General features: G+C 40.0%; 1 protein-coding gene across 5 annotated transcripts in view; it reads right to left on the bottom strand.

The window, feature by feature from the left end:
- Positions 1 to 12449, bottom strand: part of slc20a2 (solute carrier family 20 member 2) — a 53579-nt gene extending 41130 nt beyond the window's left edge. For 3 of the 5 annotated variants that reach the window (XM_034691607.1, XM_034691610.1, XM_034691611.1), the window contains exon 1: positions 12128 to 12446. The gene's annotated coding sequence lies outside the window, so the exon portion shown is untranslated. Of the gene's footprint in view, positions 1 to 11986 lie in introns of all 5 variants that reach the window. The other 2 variants (XM_034691609.1, XM_034691608.1) reach the window with 2 other exon arrangements.
- Positions 12450 to 18281: the final 5832 nt, after the last annotated feature.

Raw genomic sequence — 18281 nt, 5'->3', positions numbered from 1 at the left:
TCATATAAAAACAGGAGAACTATCACTGCTCTAGTTCTGTGGTGGAAAAACTCTAAACTAGCTAATCAATCAGTAGATATGTTTAATTAATGGCTCAAGGGAGAGGTATTTTGGGGACAGTGTTGTTTGAGGCTGTGCAGCATGTGCTGCTTGTTGTGTCTTTGAGTGCTGTCACAGCATACTCCATGCTGAAGGAAACTCACAGTGACAAGTGGTCTGCTGGTGTTCCGGATGATGAAGGGTAGATGAGAAGGAGGAGGGCAACTATGACTGGGTCACCTCTAATCTTGTTGGGGTAAATCATTTCCTACAGACTTTTTCACTCATCTCCTCAAAATTAGGACATTGTCTAGCCCAACCAGGCGAGGGCACAGTAAGCTCAAATCCTTTTTTATCACGTGCACTGAAACACAGGTATGTTTCACTGCTTTAAGTGCCACTTCAAGCTCAAACACTAAAGCACTGCTGCTGTCACAGCAAGAGGTAACCACTGTCTCTTTTAGTTTGTCTCCCTACACCTCCTGTGTGCTGAGGGCTGGAGTTGCGTTTCTTGAAAATTTGCTGACATATAAGAATGCCTCTACAACAGTGATTCACTATTTGAATGTATTTGTATATTGTATTTTTTCCCCTGACATGACTTTATAAAAGCTGCTGCTGCCCTGAGACACGGTTTCATTATAGCAGAATAGAGTGTGAAGAGTTCAATTTACGTTTGCAGCGAGATGAATCCTCGCCACTCAAACTTTCAATTTGCATCTTCGCTCCCGCACATCAAGAACATAATGAGGAGCCAGATGAAGCTGCACTAGAACAAACAAAGAGCTTCAGACTGTTGCAAACAAATCAGTAACATCTCTGATATAAAAGATCATTTGAGGAGAAATCTTTCTGTACCATCTGGCTGATAGAGTTGTGACTGAAAATGCCAAGGTTTTAAAATGAATACATCATCAGGCCTGTATTGGTCTTCTATTTAACCTAATAGTATTTCACAAAGCATCAACAGAAAATAACTTTGTACTTCAAGGTAATGAAATAAGATCGTGCAAACGTAGAGAGAACATCTCAGTGAATCAGAGAAGAGCCAATTCCAAATTAAACCTGTGTTGTTTTCTTGGCAGGTTTTAGCATACATTTTGAGTTCATTAGTGACAACTGAAATGAGAAATATGGCAACATTTGGGGTTAAAATTATGACCAAAAAAGAGTAAAAATGCCACGTTGCATGTCCAGTAGAGAAACTATACTGCAGAAAGAATGCTACTCTGGAATATCAGACACAATTACGGCAACCAAAACGTTAACCTAATTTTGACAGCAATAGAGAAGCACCACATATTCAGTCACATCAACAGAAGTTCTCAAGGGGGGATACAAAGTGGGGCAGCTTGTGTTCCATCCGAAAAGAGATACCAGAAAAGAATAGTTTTCATGATGCAAGGGAAACAAAAGAAAGAAAGAAAGAAAGAAAGAAAGAAAAAGAAAGAAGGAAAGAAAGAAAGTCTCATCCATTTTACACAATCTTTTCAGACTTCCCTGTTGCTTTTTGGGGCATTCGTTGTGTCCCTCCTTTATTTGAAGCTTGCTTACTCCAAACCAGGGATATTCTGAAGTGACTTTCCAAGTTATTTGAATATGCATCTAATTTCTGACCAAATGATCAGTCTAAAAAAGGTAAGAAAACACTCAGAAAACAGACTAATGTGAGCACAATTTATTAAACATGGGATCATAGAGTCTGTAGATAAACAATGTTGAATTGTGACATCAGATAGCTGGTGTATAAAGTTAGCAGAGCTGGCACCACCAGCCTTTACTCCTCCTTGCAGGTTAAAGTTCACATGCCTTGCTTTGGTCAAGTAGCCAAAAGTACCAGTTTAACCAGATACTGCCTACAATTTTATCTCCATTTTCTAGATTAAATTCTGCCAAACCTCACAGTGCTACGAGATTCTATCCGTCATCTGTGCTTGGTAACATCTGCGTAGTTGAGCATTTTAGCATTATGGCAGTATCTATTAACCAGAGCTACAGCCCCTGGCTAGTGGTGGCTGGCTGTGTTACTTCTTTCACACAACATAGAGCAGCCATTTTGGGACTACAATAATAAAAACATTAATAATTTGTTTTATTGACCAGTAACTCTGGTGCTGACTAGCAAAGGTAACAACGTTTAATCGCCAACTAATTGTGTGCATTTCAACTTCAAACTCCCAAATCCTAGAGGTCTATATACAGAGCTTTCTAAGTGTTAAGATTATAACTAAGATTTGATGTCTTTGAACTTTTAGTGGGAGATTAAGACTCTCTGTTCATGTGCTGTTTGTTAGTATAGCTGCCCTACTAGCTGCTGACATAATGTGCAAAAACTATCTTATCTTGATGAGCAAAAACATACTCTTCAGGGTTTGACTCATTTCTGTTGTTTAATCATTACTTATTGAGATACTGCAGTTATGTAAACTATAATAATAACTGGAGATAAAAAATATTTATACTTCAGCCTTACGCACCGGTAAAATATGTGCCCCTTCGTATATTTTATGAGCAGGAAACAAACAGAAGTGTTTATGGATAAAGATCATGTTGACAGGTTTGTTGACCACAGTTCAGACTGAAGCTGGGTAAGCCTTCTCGGCATTACCTCTGCAGTGGGGGGTCACTCACTCTAGAGCTATAGCGAGGCTGGAATGTGTGAAACATTATGAAGATGTCAGCGCCTGTTCAGTAAACGGAACCCTGAAGATTTTCTATGATATTTAATCCTCGTCCCCCATAGTTTACTGGCCTGACATTACCCTCTAAAAGCATCTTAGCTCAAGGACAGGAGCAGTTTATTTTTGCGTACACTCTACTTTCAGTGTTTTCCCCAGGGTTCCCTGTAGTACAGGGGTATTTTTGGTGCCAGTGCATTTTCCAGGCTCAGTTCCAAAATGGTTTTCATTTCTATGTTTGGATTATCATAGATCTTAAGAGGAAAAATTATACAATCTAACATTATTAAATCAGAGGGCAACGAAACCTGCATTAAACCACTTATCATATCCTTCAGTTGGTGAGTACTGTGATTAATTCTTTTTTTTAAGGGAAAACAATTGCCTGTAATACCATGGTAGGAACCTCCAGCTTGTTAAAGCGTAATAAATTGATACTAGGCAGACATCATAGAAGTAATCACTATAGCATTTCCTCAGCACCGTACAATTAAATGTCACAGAGGAATAATAAAGAAAAAATTTAATTTACAACCTGCTGCTTGCAGTATATTACTGTTATAACTTAACACTGCAGGAGAAATGACTTTATAAAATACAGATGGCAAATTAATTTACTCTGGTACCGCTTGGGTCATTACCAAAGGTGTTTTAGGAAGTATGGGGGGGGTCATTTCAATTATTAAAGCTAATTCCTCCGTAGTGTCATCAAACATTTTTTTAACACAGGAAAATGTTTAGTATGTTTATTCTGCTAAGTCATGTACTGACATAGAGAGTCGGTATGACGGCATACCTAGCATGAAACCAAGTACCACGAGAAGGTGAGAATATGTGGACTGCTTACCTTCAACCAATCAATCAAAGAAGGTAACGCTATTTAACCGCAATCGGAGAAAGAAGTTTGTTAACATTACTAAAAGTTTAAAACCGCAAGCATGCCAGCAAGGTTTAAATTACAGTTTGGACATGCAGGAGTGCTGAAGGTGCTTAGGGGTTCATCTTTTGAATGTTTGCATGGCGAGTAAGATGAACCACACTACACTAACCCATTTCAGTGTCAAAATGACTCAACAGCATCCCTGTCTGCTGATCCCTTGACACTCTGTCAGCTGCTATGACAGATGTGTTTATTTTGAGTCAACTGAAAAATGTGCAAACATGACAGGACAATCCGCAGATTGGTGGCAACAACCTGAACACTCAACCTCACAGCATGTACTTTTATTTCCATCTTATCTTGAACTCAATGATTAACCTTTCTACATGCCATTGTTCCACCTTGCAGGTCGCCACCTTGCAAGGTGGCCCCCCAAAAAGAGACCATTGGGCTCTATCTGACAAACTGCCCCCACCTTCCAGTCCTGCTGCTTTCTGAGGTGTCACATATCCACCACTCGCTCTTGTTGCTAAAGGCATGAGAGGGGAGGAATGATTTGGCTAGAAATAGCAGCGTCACATGAGTGTGTGCAGTGACCAGTCAGCCAGCTGCTCATCCTTACATGGAGCCCTGCCCCATCTCAACAATCAAATGCAAATAGGCGGTAACATTATCAACACAACAGTGTGGACCAATGCAGACAGGTCGATCGTTCATCTCTGGGGCTTGTCCCACCCTTCACCACAATCCAGAGTAAAACTCAGTGAGCAGAGTTAAAGAGGACACGTGAGCCCACACCTGTTCAAACAGAGAGATTTCTACAAAGCCAGAACATCCACTATGACAAAAGAGAGTCCCTGCCTCTATCAGGGAAAATTAAACCCGTGACTTGTTTGGATATCTATACAATAAACCTGGAAGTAATTGGACCAGGAAGTGAAGGTGTTAGAGCACATGTTGATCCTCTGCTGGAGTCCTGGTGTGAAATTTTTGCCATATTGAACAAAATGAGTAAAATAACATTACGTAGTACACTTTCAACAGCGGCTCATAGACTATAACTGTACTTTAATTGTGGTCCCTTCTTTGGGTATGTCACTCAGACGCAAGGACATGAATTTGGCTAGCCGCACAAAAACATGCAATTATTATGCTGCAGCTAACAACAATAGCTGCAACAGTTGTCAATATACGGTCATCTGTTTACTCTATATTGTCCGTCCCAAATTAGTAGACATAACACTAACTGTTTGGGTCATTGGGAGTCCTGAACCAGGCTAGCAGCATACCAAATAAAATATCAAAGGCTGAAAGTACTAAGAGGAATATGTACACAGACACACCCATAAACTCACTCTGTAGAACTCTATGTGAGTGCACACCTTCTGTAAATGACCCTTTTTAAAGATAAAAGTGTATACAAAAATGTGCTCATATTTATGGTTGAAGTGTCTATTTTTGTGTTTATTGTTGGAACCGGGTTGGGACTTTTATTTTGAAAGCTCAGTTTACCGCTGACGCGCTGATGCTGAACAGCTGATAAAGGTAAACAAATGTCAGCGCTTTCTCAATGAATGAAGGTACGGAGAAGGTACGGAGAAGGTTCAGTTAGCGTCCCGCTTGAGATTGGGAATAAGGTATATTTTTCTTTATTGTCTTGGTTTGGTGGAGGGGGTTTACTGATATGTTGATAACCTTTTCCTTTTAATGACATGAAGTGGGATCGCGGTAGCTGCTCACACCTGACTTCTTAGCCCTTTGTTTGCTGAGTCATGGTAGACCAGCCTCGTGTTGCGTCCCTTTGTTTGTTTGTTTGCCTTAAATGCTTTTCATTGTATCACTGATTAATTGTGTTTTGGGGTGTTATCTCTTATGTTTGGTTTATTTTGTGGAATGTAAATTTTAGCAGTTACATGTTTGCACAGGTTTAACAGTATTGGGATCAATTATCAGGTTTCCGTATTTAAATGCTTTTACCTCGTCTCGTGTTTATGTGATGTTATTGTAATTTCTTTGCTTATGGTGATGTTTACATTTTGTTTGTTTGTCCCGTGCAGCTCTTACGGTGTGTTTGTTTATTGACGGCACGGAAATTGAGAAAATAAACTCATCTGTTGAGAGTAAAACCATTCGTCCTCGCTGGGATTGCTACACCTTCCACACCAAAAAAAAATATTTTTCGAAACCTCCAGCATAGAGATGAAAAAGCAATCCCCTATGCAATATTCAGTTATTAGAAAGTAATGTGCAAGTTCAATGTTGTGCAGCCCACCAGGAGAGTTTTGCTAATCTTTTCCCGAGAGAAAAAGGACACACTGATTTAGACTTTGAGGCAACTTGTAGTTCATAAAGGCTTATTTTTGCATCCATAAGTAAAATAAATTATATAAAGTTCTATTTACATCACCTAAAATATCATCACTAATGCCAGGAATAGCTTTTCACATGCTTCACAGTATTTTTGTCTGAGTGATTTTTCCATGAGGGGTTATCCAAACTTCAAACTGACCACAGGTCTCACTTATAAAAATAAGACATTCAAATCAAGCTCCTGGTTCCTCTTCACAAATGTACTCAAATGAGAAGAACAGGAAAATAATGTCCAATCTACTTCCAATAAATACAGCCACAATGCCTCACAGTTCAGCAGTAAGCTTGTCATTAGCATAGTTAACACCAGGCCAGCACCAAAACAAGAGACGCTCTGTGTGACAACGCTTTGATACAGACCCTGCCGCTTACAGAAGGCCACCAGAAACACTACAAAACGGCTCTCATGACCGAGTGGAGAGGACAAACGCAGCCAAAAAACACACAAAAGGGTCAGAGAAAACGATGCAACCAGCATAAGCAGTCACATGCTAACTAGGGTAATAAATGGCCAACTGTTTCCATGTAAGTTAATATGGGTTTCCATTTTATGTGGAGAATCTAGAGGTTTACTCTTTAAGGGGCTCATAACTTAAAGAGCAGAGGTTTTCTGGTGTGCGTCATCCTCACCAAGTGAAGCGAGGGTCGCCTTCTTCAAAGCAACCGAGACAGGAGAACTACCGGGAATAGTGATTAAACAGATCATAAATGCCAACTGTAAATGTTTAGCATTTGTCAAGACGACAGAAGAAAACCCAAAAGTACACCTTTAATTCAGTTAAAACATGTCGGTCAAAATACGAGCATTATGGGTAATTACAGCTTGAATTTCGCTGACAGAAGAATGCTGGCCTACGTGACAGTGGTTACAGGAGGAGAGAGGAGCATTATGGGACACAAACATCTGAATCGGTTGTTAGCTTGCCATTAGATAGGAGTTGCCTGAAACCAGCTGCATACATAAACAAGAGTGCAAACCACAAATACTTAAGTGTTTAAATGCAGCTTAAGTATCTCTGTAGTCTAAACCTTAGATCATGTTAAGTACTGAGAATTTAAAACGGAACATGTGGTTTTAAAGTGCTCAAATTGAGAGCTGAAATAGTTTCAATTTATCTTCCTCAGCTTTAATAGTTCTTTGAACACAAAGCAAGGCAGAAATGAAGTCATCAAGAGACTCACAGAACTGTGATGTCTCAAAAACAGCTAAATGGCTCTGCTGAGGATTTTACAGTTTGTTTGCAGCATCTTTCTCCATCACTTACAGCTTGCATCTTTCTGAACATGTGTTCCTCTTTAGGTGGCAGCTGTGGCTCCCCGGTAGAGTTGGCTGCTCTCAGTCGGAGGGTTGGCGGTTTGAACCCAGGTCCCATTGTTCATATGCATGTTCTTGGGCAAGACACTTAACCTCAAACTGCCCCCAGTGGCCGTGTTAGCGGTGTGTGAATGGAATAATTAATGCTAATGGCTTACTTTACATAGCAGCCTCAGCCATCAGTGTGAAAGTGGAGTGAATGGATGAATGGGGCATCTAATGTAGAAGCGCTTAGAGAAGGCGCTACATAAATACAGTCCATTTAACATTCTTCAGTTCCCTCTTAAAGAAGAGCGCTCAGATGCCGATCTCTCTCTCCTCACCCTCCTCCCTCCACTGTGCTTCTTCTGACTCATGTCATTGAAGGCCTGTTATCAGCCTCATATGATCACAGACATGCTTAACCAGGTTTGGGCAACAGCATGGATTAAGCGATACAAGTACAGGCAGACATGCAACACACACACAGCATGAAGATTTCCACTGTGCTATCATGTAATGTTGCCATGGCGAAGGAGGGCTCAGACATAACAGTGTGATTGTGCTCTGAGGGCGAGGTGGGCCGATCTGAGAGACAGACTGTTCTCTGACGGTGACGGTGCCAACTGCCCTTCCGCCCACAGAGGCACGGACACACCCACTGGCAGAGGGGCCGGATTGCACGGGACCCCACCGTCATGGAAACAACAACAGGCCGCGCGGCACTTTCCATACATTTCTTTTTTTTGGCTCACCTTCTTTTGTCCAGCCACTCCATTAAAGTTATGTCTTCTTTGGAATAAATAATGTCTGCCAACTTCTTTGAATGTCTCTCCACTTAACTTATCTCTCTCCACTCAACAGAATACACAACATCTTCCGACTAAATAACAAAGTGACAACATTTCTTGGGAGCGTGCTCAGACTCCATCATTTTCCATACTCGCAGCATTGTCTGCAGCATGTAGGCAAGAATAACAGCTTATGGAGGTTTGTCTAAACTTGAAATGACTGGTTATTAACACATTCTCTTTAGTAAGTTTCTAGAGAGCAATCTTCTGATTACCACTGTATGGTCATATTATTGCAGTGCAAAATAGGAAAGGTCTACTAAAATGTCACTTAAAAAGTGCACTATATACGCCATAAAATCCATAATATGCTACATTTCCCTTCTCGGATCGTTCATGATCAGTCTCAAAAATATAGCAGCCCCATCACAGTGGGGTTCTAATAAAAATGCAGCCTTCTGTTATGCTAACAGCTTTGATGCTGTGGAGTAGGACAGTATCTAACAGTTATATCATTTCTGATAATCCATGCAAGCAGCTATTTGAGATTAAGCTTTACTTGAGGGATTTTTGAAATCACAAAAACATCCAAAAATTTACCAATTATCTGAAAACCCAAAACCCAAAGTGCTCTCATGATTGGACGAGCGTCATTCATTCAGCAGGAATTTGACAAATCATGATCTTAACCTCATTACGGTGCTACAGGAAAACTTAAGTACTTAATTGAACATAACAAAAGTGAATCATAAATACCTGTCATCCATCCAGTTGAAAGTCAAACACTCATTACTCTTATTAATTATTTCAATGGATGAATATTGGCGCTCCGCCCTCTTCAGGATAAAATACACCAGTCACATGACGTTTATTGACACCAACTGGCCTGGCACAGGTGCTACAAATCAGGACAATCAACTTAGGAGGCCAATCTAAGGGAGACCTGACTGCAAACACGCATTACTGTAAAGGTCGAGGGGATCGTCAGAGTCATTAGAATTTATCCTCTGGGGATCATGAAGGTATGTACAAAATGTCATCTTAAGCCACCCGATAATTGCTGGGATATTTCAGTCTGGATAAAAGTGGTGGACTTATTGACATTGCATGTGATAGGGCTGCTAACGTGCATGTCTAAAAATCCCACGAGAATAGTGAAGACCCCTTATAGAGAGCTAGACCATTCTCTGTGATTCAATTTTACAGAGGAGTTATCAAAAATGTATTCCGAATCTGTAATCTGGAAATGGATGACATCACTGCAAACATGCATCACAACACATTGTAAAGAGGGACTACAGCAATGTGGTGCAACCTGCTTGTGTGTTTTCACAGTGCAAGAGGCCCATCACTGGTTTAACATCCACCAGAACTAAAAGGTGGAGTCACACATGTCACAAAGTTCTCAGAAACTGTCAAGTTTGTGCGCACGTGTGCCGAAAGCACACCTCCATGAAAACTGGTCTGACTCTGCTTTCTCATCATCTTGTGGAACATGAAAACATTACACAATGTACAAATACTTTGTGTACGCGTGCATACAAACAGCTCTCTCTCCCCTCCTCCACTGAGAGAAAGCTTCAACACAGACTTTCAAAACACAATTTTCAGCTGCCAGACCCAAACTGTTGCTTACATATGCACTACCTTGTGTCTGTTTTGAAGCCTTTCAATTCATGGGTTATCATAAAAGAGAGGCTCTTCTGGCTGTGTTCTTAGCTGTGGCTGCACAATGGCAATTTACTGTGAATCACTCTGCCTGGATTGTTTTTCTCTACGAGGCTTACACTCACAAAGGGCAGGCCATAGTACAATGAAAATATAAATTAAATTTGTCCCTAATGTTTCTGTGAACTCACCTCATTTCCACAAGGTAGTGATTGAAAATTTAATTATGGCTCAGTGGAAAGGAGGGCTACAACAACAACAGTTCTCTACTGTGCCAAAGTTGCCTGAGCAGAAAGTATCCTTGCAAAGAGAGCTGCTTGGTTGAACGTAAAGTTAAAATGTTCTTGGAAAGCAGGTGCACTCAGCAAATCAGGACACATCAAATGCAAAACAGCAGATTAAACTGTCATCTTGAGAATTTTTTCTTAATCCCTTTTCAGGAGTTCTACAAATAGAGTATCTAAGATAAAAACATGGGGAAGGTTTGAGGAGCTGACAATGACAGAATTACTTAAGCACACTTCAAAGGAAGGTGTGTGTGTGTGTGTGTGTGTGTGTGTGTGTGTGTGTGTGTGTGTGTGTGTGTGTGTGTGTGTGTGTGTGTGTGTGTGTGTGTGTGTGTGTGAGGGAGAAGCTGGTCAGCAGATGTCTCACACTGTTAACTCGTACATTCAAATAAAAAAGAAGGTGTGCATAAAAAGGGGAAGTTATTAATCAGCTAATCTTATCATGATCTGCTTTTATATCAGTCCAATGACCTTTACGGCTGGACAAGATAGAGCCTCGGTGTATATAGTTCCTCCAGTTTATGAGCTCATGTTGTGTAAAATGCACTGATGTTGCAGATTCTCAGCAAAGCTTTTATATGAGAAAAAAATTCAAAGAAAACATGCGGTGGTGCTAGACTCCTGCATTCTTCTCCTTTCTTGCCCCTTCTTATCGTAGTATGGAGATTAATCATTGACTCGCAAACCTCATTCTTGCTGCCAGGGTTTTATGTACTCACAGAGCCTACAGTGCAGCAGGCCATTGGATGTTTTCTGCTTTGGGTATGTTTTTCAGATAAGGAATATAATATGATGACTCCATTTTGACACATTCTGCTTGAAAAAAAAACAGGGAGAGGACAAACTAACACAATCACAGGACATGATGCAACAGCCATTCCTTAGATAAATAAATGTTGGGAGTTTAGAGTCATATAGAGTGTTATTGGAAATATATAGCACATTTTGTAGGATCTAATTATTTTAGTAACTGTGCACCTGATGTTTTTTAATTGCAAAACACAAATTGATACAGTAGGTGTGCATTTATCCAAAACTTCAGAGAATTAAACCAACAAATTACTTTATCCATATGGATTTTTTTTACTGTTTTCTTTCTGATTTTTGTTTTCCTCTTGGGTGTTTTTGTTATATTTTCCACCCCTCTATGTTGACTGTGTCTCACTGTGATCTTTTTAATGGGGACAAAGGAAGAGGCTCGCCCTGGGGCTTCATAAGCAGAGACACACTGTCACAATAGGTGGCTGGCTCGTTATCGCGCACTCATATCTGCAGGTGAACAGATCAGGTTTGTTTTCCCGTGCTGTCTGACTGGCTCCGACTGGATTTGTAGTTGGCTGAAATCCACGGTTAAATAACAAGGTAGGGACACCAGCTCAGAGGCAATAAAAAGCCTACAGCTCATGATGAGGACAAGGGAACAGACCTGAGGCACTTCTCAGATTTTTGGGATAGGCTTGTCCCAACTTCTTATTGTTATTGGGCAATGGGGCGATAGTTGTGAGTGCACAGTGCGCATGCTTGGTTTGATGACCCGCCTTGTCGTCAAGTAGTGTCTACTCGGTGCACGAAAAGCCCAACAGAGTGAAATGAACTCGCGTGATTAATGACAAGCAATTATACGCACGTTGAACGCGTCGCTCTGGTCCAAGCTTTTTCTTGGCTTTTCCACTTTCCCACACCGGTTCAGACCGGTAAACGGACCACCAGACAGTCTGTGTGAATCGGTGCTATTGTGATACACTCAGTCGGATGTGGAGTTACACACGTGCAGCAGCTCCATTCAGCTGCGTGCGTGTGAGCGGTGCCGACAACATTACGCGAAGGTTGCAACAAAATGAAGCCACTTGTGGTGAAATGTAACATTGTAACGTGATTCCTGTCAGAGCTGAGAGTAAGAATCGCAAGACGTCGTGGTTGCGAGATGCCGCCGCTGATTAAACACACATACATTTGTATTTCACGTTGTGTTCACTTACCAGGCCCGTTCCGTCTCCTGCACAGAGGCACACCACAAAGAAAAACGCGTAAGGAAAGTGGACGAACACGACTGAGAGCCAGACGAAGCCACAAACACACAGCGGCAGCGTGTCTTTCTTGGCCAGACAAAATGTACTTACCAACGAAATAGGACACCACAAGGGGGGAAATGTGCCGTGTTCCTCTTCGCTTCCACGCCTCTATCTCTCTCTGTATTTTCCCAGAACCGCTCTCCGTGGGCTGCGTCGAAAATGTCACAGATTCCAGCAGTGGCCGTCGTCCCCCTCCGGAATGGTTGCTTGCTCTCGACTCGGCCAACTCATACGACCATGTTGCCCTAAATGTCGCCTGCTGCTCTCATCCGGGCGTTTAGGGATTGAGCCGTCGTTTCAGCGGTGCTCAGGATGACAGCTATGGGATGAAGGAGGAGGAGGAGGGGGAGGAGGAGGAGGGGGATAGCGTGAGACAGGGAAAGAGAGAGAGAGAGGAGTAGTGGTCAGTCTGTTGAGGGCATGGTGACACCATATTGGGGGAGAGGGGCAAAATACACCATGAATGTGTGCAGCAAGGCTTGGTTAATGAAACAGATGTGCAGTGTTTATTTCTAACTGATTTGAATCGATTGTTCTGAGCTCTGATTTTATAGTCCAGAAAATAGTGGATATATCTCTAAAGCGTATCAGCATTTTATTTAACTGCGGTAATATGTATTTCTAGTGTCCAAAGGGTGATTGTACGAGCGTTTCATACAACGAAAATTGGCTACTTGGATTTAAATGCGATGATAAAATAAAGACAGACAACTGAAAGCATTATATTCTGAGCACAGGCGACACAAACACAATGTGCGGTAAAAAATAATGTATATTCAGATAATATGATCAAACATACTGTCCTGTTCCTTCGCCACACTATCACTGTGGATTATTTCTATGATTTGAGACGGAGTGGACTCGTGCCGTGCAGAGGAATCCGTCCTAGCGAATCCGGGATTTTGGTGTGTCCAACAGTTACTTTGTTATTCCTTCCCCCTGACTTCACCCTTATTCTACGCCTCAACAGGTAAACTGAAGGTTGCGTGATAAGGTTGTGATCACTGGGTCGATGATAATGTTTAATCCGTCAAAATGATGCCATCTATTATGGCTGTGGCCACGTGCATAAATGTGTTACGTAACCGGCGCAGCCAGTCAACAACTGTGGGTGGGAGACAGAGGGAGGAGGGTCGTTTGGAGGGTAATTAAACCTGGCGCGATGTAAATGTACAGTTTGTACAGTAGATAGTTAATGCATGGGTTTTATTACTTCTAAAATGTATAAAATAAGTCTAAGGCAAAAACAACCCACTGTTACAGTTGACGTTTTACAGCCCTCACCTTGACATCCCCCTTCAATGGCTTCAGAGTAAAACATTTTTTCAACAGTTAAGAACATATCTCATTAAACTGTTTACGCACTTATTAGCAGAGGTGTGTGTTTTCAGAGAAAATGTCTCTTGAATTGTGCAGATGCTGTGTCTTGTTGAGACATGACTCTCATTTATCCAGCGGTTGGGTGGAACAAATGACTCTTCCTCCAAACAGAGTTTCACCCACGCCTAGCAGGGCCTACCGTATTATTCCACAGTGGGAAAAACAGCCATGAAAATGTTCTCAATCTAAACACAAGGCCCAAAATGCAATTGAGTTTTCTTGGCACAACACCCCACCACCACCACCACCACCACCACCACTCACCTCCCCTCCCCCTATAGACTAGGCATCATTTGAATTTATAAGGACATATTATTTGCAATTATAGATTATGACTCATCAATTTAAAAGGTTCTGGTTCTGATTTACAAGAATAAAGTTACATTTCTTTCTGGATGAAAGTGGTACATTATGGCATTCATCAATACAGCTTTAACATTTCCCACTTCAGATCACCTAACCCAGGGGTGTCCAAACTTTTTTCAAAGAGGGCCACATATGTTGTTGTCAGAATACCTCAGGGTCAGTGGCTCCTACTGAGACTTAGGAATCCTAAAAGTTATATATGAAATATCTATTTAATAATAATATTTAAAAAAAATTCTCAATAAAACAGTAACTAGGTAGTCCTCAGTTCTCCACAAGCCATGTAAACATTAGCAAACGTTATCTTCTTCTGGAGGAAAATGCTTTTTATTAGGGTCGGGCAATGTGGGAAAAATATTGTATCATTATTTTTGTATGGCAGGATCACGATCTGGATTTCATCACACTTCTTTTTTATGTTGTTATCAAGACTTTTCTGACCAGCAGACGACATTTTAGAACAACATAATTATTTTCCTGAGTTCTGAACATTTTTGAATGCACCAAATGTTGCATTTTCTGTACGATTTCATAATTTTGATCTTGTCTTGTGTCCTCTTTTGTGTCTCTGAACTTTTAGAGTTTATCAAGAACATTTATCAGATTTCACATCATGATAAAAACATTAATTTGAAAACCTGTCAGCTTTAAGAGTTTTTGTGTTTCTTCTTTATTGCCGTCTTGCAGAATCCCCAGTGCTTTGGCTTTAGACAGGTAGTCCATATGAAGCTTTTTGAGACGCTTCTGGATTGACTTTAGTTTTGATTCAGCACTAGAAAGAAACTGCAAATGTTCAGATAATTCAGAAGGTGATTAATTTCTTTGCTATAAATAACACGATTTAAGATGGAAGCTTGGGGCCATAAATAAATGGACCTTGGGCCGCAATTGGCCCCCGGGCCGTACTTTGGACATGCCTGACCTAACCCTTCACATACAAACTCTAAATCTGTTAATGAGGGGCTGTTAAAACCATCAGCATGTGCCTCAGAGCAATTCAGATCTAAGCATGCCATACTAAAAACAACCAGACATACTCCTTGGTTCATGGATGGAAAACTTCTTAAAAACTTTGGTGCAGAGCTGGTGAAACCTTGGATGAGACTATACTGAATGATCAAGGCTCGGAAGATGATCAAATTGATGAAAAGAGCAACTTGAATGTAGAGTTTGTTTTTTTAGAGGCTTGTCAGTGTAACTTGTGAACTGAACACTTTAGGGTCGACATCTTGTGCCTCAGATGTACTGTCTGCTCTCTAACAGTCACACAACAAATATCACAGCTTCATCACAGTTACAGGAAATTGATCGTCTTTGTTCTTGCCTTCCCGGAGATTTCTCATACCATGTTGAGATCCGGTTGGTAACTGTACTGTTTGCTGTACAGTTTGTATTGAAGCAGGTTTTTTTTTCTTTGGGTTGGCAAACATACCACGAATGTAAAAGTCATTTGTTAAGTTAACTACAGCTTAGCTTTTGTCACACAGGATAATGCGTACATTCTCTATCGGTCTCGTGTCTAGGCAGGCCTGGTAGGGAGCAGTGTTTACCACACTTTGAGTACACTCCCACCACTCAAAAAAAAACTTTACTCTCTACAGTACACATGTTCTATCATCTTTGGCATTCATAAATGTAACAACATGCCGTCATTCTGCAGAAATAAAACATAACACTTGGATTTTGTGGTTAGTGTTTTGACAGTTGTTGCTCGTCCAAGCCTCAGACATGAACACCTGTAGAATCTGTCTTTTACATTTTATCTGGGTTTTTTATATTTCGCAATAAACTTTTCTTCCCTACACTCTCAAACAATTATGTCTTTCTTTACACATGTTCCTGAACTTCTTGACACCCTTGTGTCAGAATCCAATTACATAACCCACACTGCTGTGAACAACATCACTTAAGCAGTTACCATAGTGTTACTTTCTGTTTATATCTTGCTTCCAATTGTTACTGTATAGCTTGTTCATGACAGTTTCTTAATACTGGCTGCATGAATAGATTTTTTTAGGCTGTGGTTGGCATCGCTGTGACACATCATCACCTTATAGACAGGAAGCAACATGACTTTACAAGTCTTGTTTCTGTCCACATGATAAACAAAAGTAGATATTACTAGATGACACTTCTCTTTTTAGCTCCTATGGAATTTACATTTTAATACCGTATTAAACTGAGACAATGTAGGCAAAGATGAGAATGTGGTTGGTTTTCCTGGATAGTTCACTTGTGGTAAATTAACATAACAGCACTCTATTTTTAATTTTTTTTTTTTAATTTTTTTTTTACATCTGACATTCAACACTTCAGCTGAAACACAGTGATGTAAGTGTGATATTAAAAACATACACCATGAAAATCAAAGTCATGAGTTATTTTATCGGTGTATGCTCATAAAAACCTGGTGCAATTTTATTTAACATACCTTACTATTGATTCATAAGACTGAAGTTTAAAAGTGTACATAGTGTATATATCTCTTATATTTACTAAATTTGATTTTACTTTTGATCAGCATATCATTACTACTATTATTTTGTTTTCTTAACTATGTAAGCAAATTCAAAGTATTCTCCTGTCCCGTGTTATAAGCTGCCGGAACAAACAAATTGCCCCCAATTGGAGATCAATCTATCTATCTATCTATCTATCTATCTATCTATCTATCTATCTATCTATCTGTCTATCTGTCTATCTATCTATCTATCTATCTATCTATCTATCTATCTATCTATCTATCTATCTATCTTCCCAAATATGACATAAAAAACTGCCTCTAATTTGAATGAAAGGAGACAGGTTTGTAAGCAGCACAAATTCCTATATCCCTCTATGGTTAACCCTCATCTTGTGTTCTTAATTCAGTTTGTTAAACCAGAAACCTTACCTGTATGATCTTTGTCCTTTTTTCCTTCAGCCTGGACTGTTGAATAATTTGCTTGACATACTCTACCAGGAACATAAGCTTTGTTCTGGGCCTCTAGAAATGGTTCATGTCTCTAAAATAACTTGATGGTCATTCAATTAAAGACAATTTCGAACAGCATCCTTTCAGGTACTTATATGCACGTGACTGTACACTACCTGATGCTCATTTTCCCTTTTCTCAGATTTCCCTCTTTTACAGTAAAAGGAAGACACATTTAGAACATGCATTAAATATTTGCTGCCATCTTGTGGCAAAGGAAGGTATAGCTGTCATGCATTTTTTTTAGTATCACTGAATGCTCTTTAATATTTATATTGATGAACCCTGATTTAGCCCTTCACCATTTATAATCTGAAATATATACATATGAACAGATAACTTAAAATATACTCTAAGTTTTGTAGATTTTTTAATGTATCAAAAACAGTGGGCATACAAGTATCCACATGCCATCTGGTTTATCAAAATGTATAGATGTATTTTCTTTAACATGTTTGTGCAGTAACTATTACATAATCTGGACTGTTTAATCTGCAGCCTATAACATAGCATACAAACTATAATGGATTAACTGAGGGTTATAAAATGACTACGACTATTTTCTAGCTGGGCTCAGTGTCTTCCTGAGCCTTATAACTGAGGTTTGGAGGCATTGTTTTTTAACTTTGGACAGAGCCAGTTTAGTTGTTTTCCTGTGTTTCTCCTGTTAGTGTTTGGCTTGGCTAATGGCTGCTTCCTGTTTATCATGGATACATTAGGAAGGTACGGAGCATGGAAGCTAAGCAGACATGCATCCATACATTTTATTTACTCAATTTTCTCATGATAATGAATCATTTCCGTTTGTTTTCTCAGGATCTTGTCTCAATGTTCTTGTCATATTAGGATAACACAAGCTTGTTTTTCCCATTACAACTGATTAAATTGAACTCATTATCTTGACATAACAAAGCTTGTTGTTCTTGTGAAGCCCTGATTCTGAAGGATACAAATTCTGATCATGAGGATAAGTAGAGATTGAGATCTGAAGAACATGAAAATAACTGACCTCGTAAAAACAGAGTAAATAGAATAGATGGATGGATGGATCCCCAATAGACCAAGTGTCAACCATTCCTTTACTGCATTACAAAGGTTTTTTGTTATGTGGGAATATTAATAAATTCTAACCTGTGTCCTCTTAGTGGTAACTAACATTTGAACGCTCAGTCCAAATCCTTCTCATGAATTCACACACAGATTTTGTGTTCGTGCAGTTGTTAAAACCCACATTAGAGGTGGACACAAATGAAACCAAACTGTCTTGGGTTTACCTCCATTGCATTAGTTCATAATCTCCCTTTCAATGTCAGCAAATTTACATCACAGACCCAGTAATCGTGAAAATTTGTGTAGCTGCTTACCAGACATGGTTGTATGATCACTGTTTGCTTTGTGTGAACATAAACTCAGAAATCTTGGAGTTATATTCGATCAGTCCATGCACTTCGATCACCACATAAAACAGTTGTCCCGGTCATG

This window comes from Notolabrus celidotus, chromosome 9 (genome assembly GCF_009762535.1).
Source record: "Notolabrus celidotus isolate fNotCel1 chromosome 9, fNotCel1.pri, whole genome shotgun sequence".
Classification (NCBI taxonomy): Eukaryota; Metazoa; Chordata; class Actinopteri; order Labriformes; family Labridae; genus Notolabrus; species Notolabrus celidotus.
Note: the sequence above shows the minus strand (reverse complement) of the source record. Positions and strands in the feature narration are given on the sequence as shown.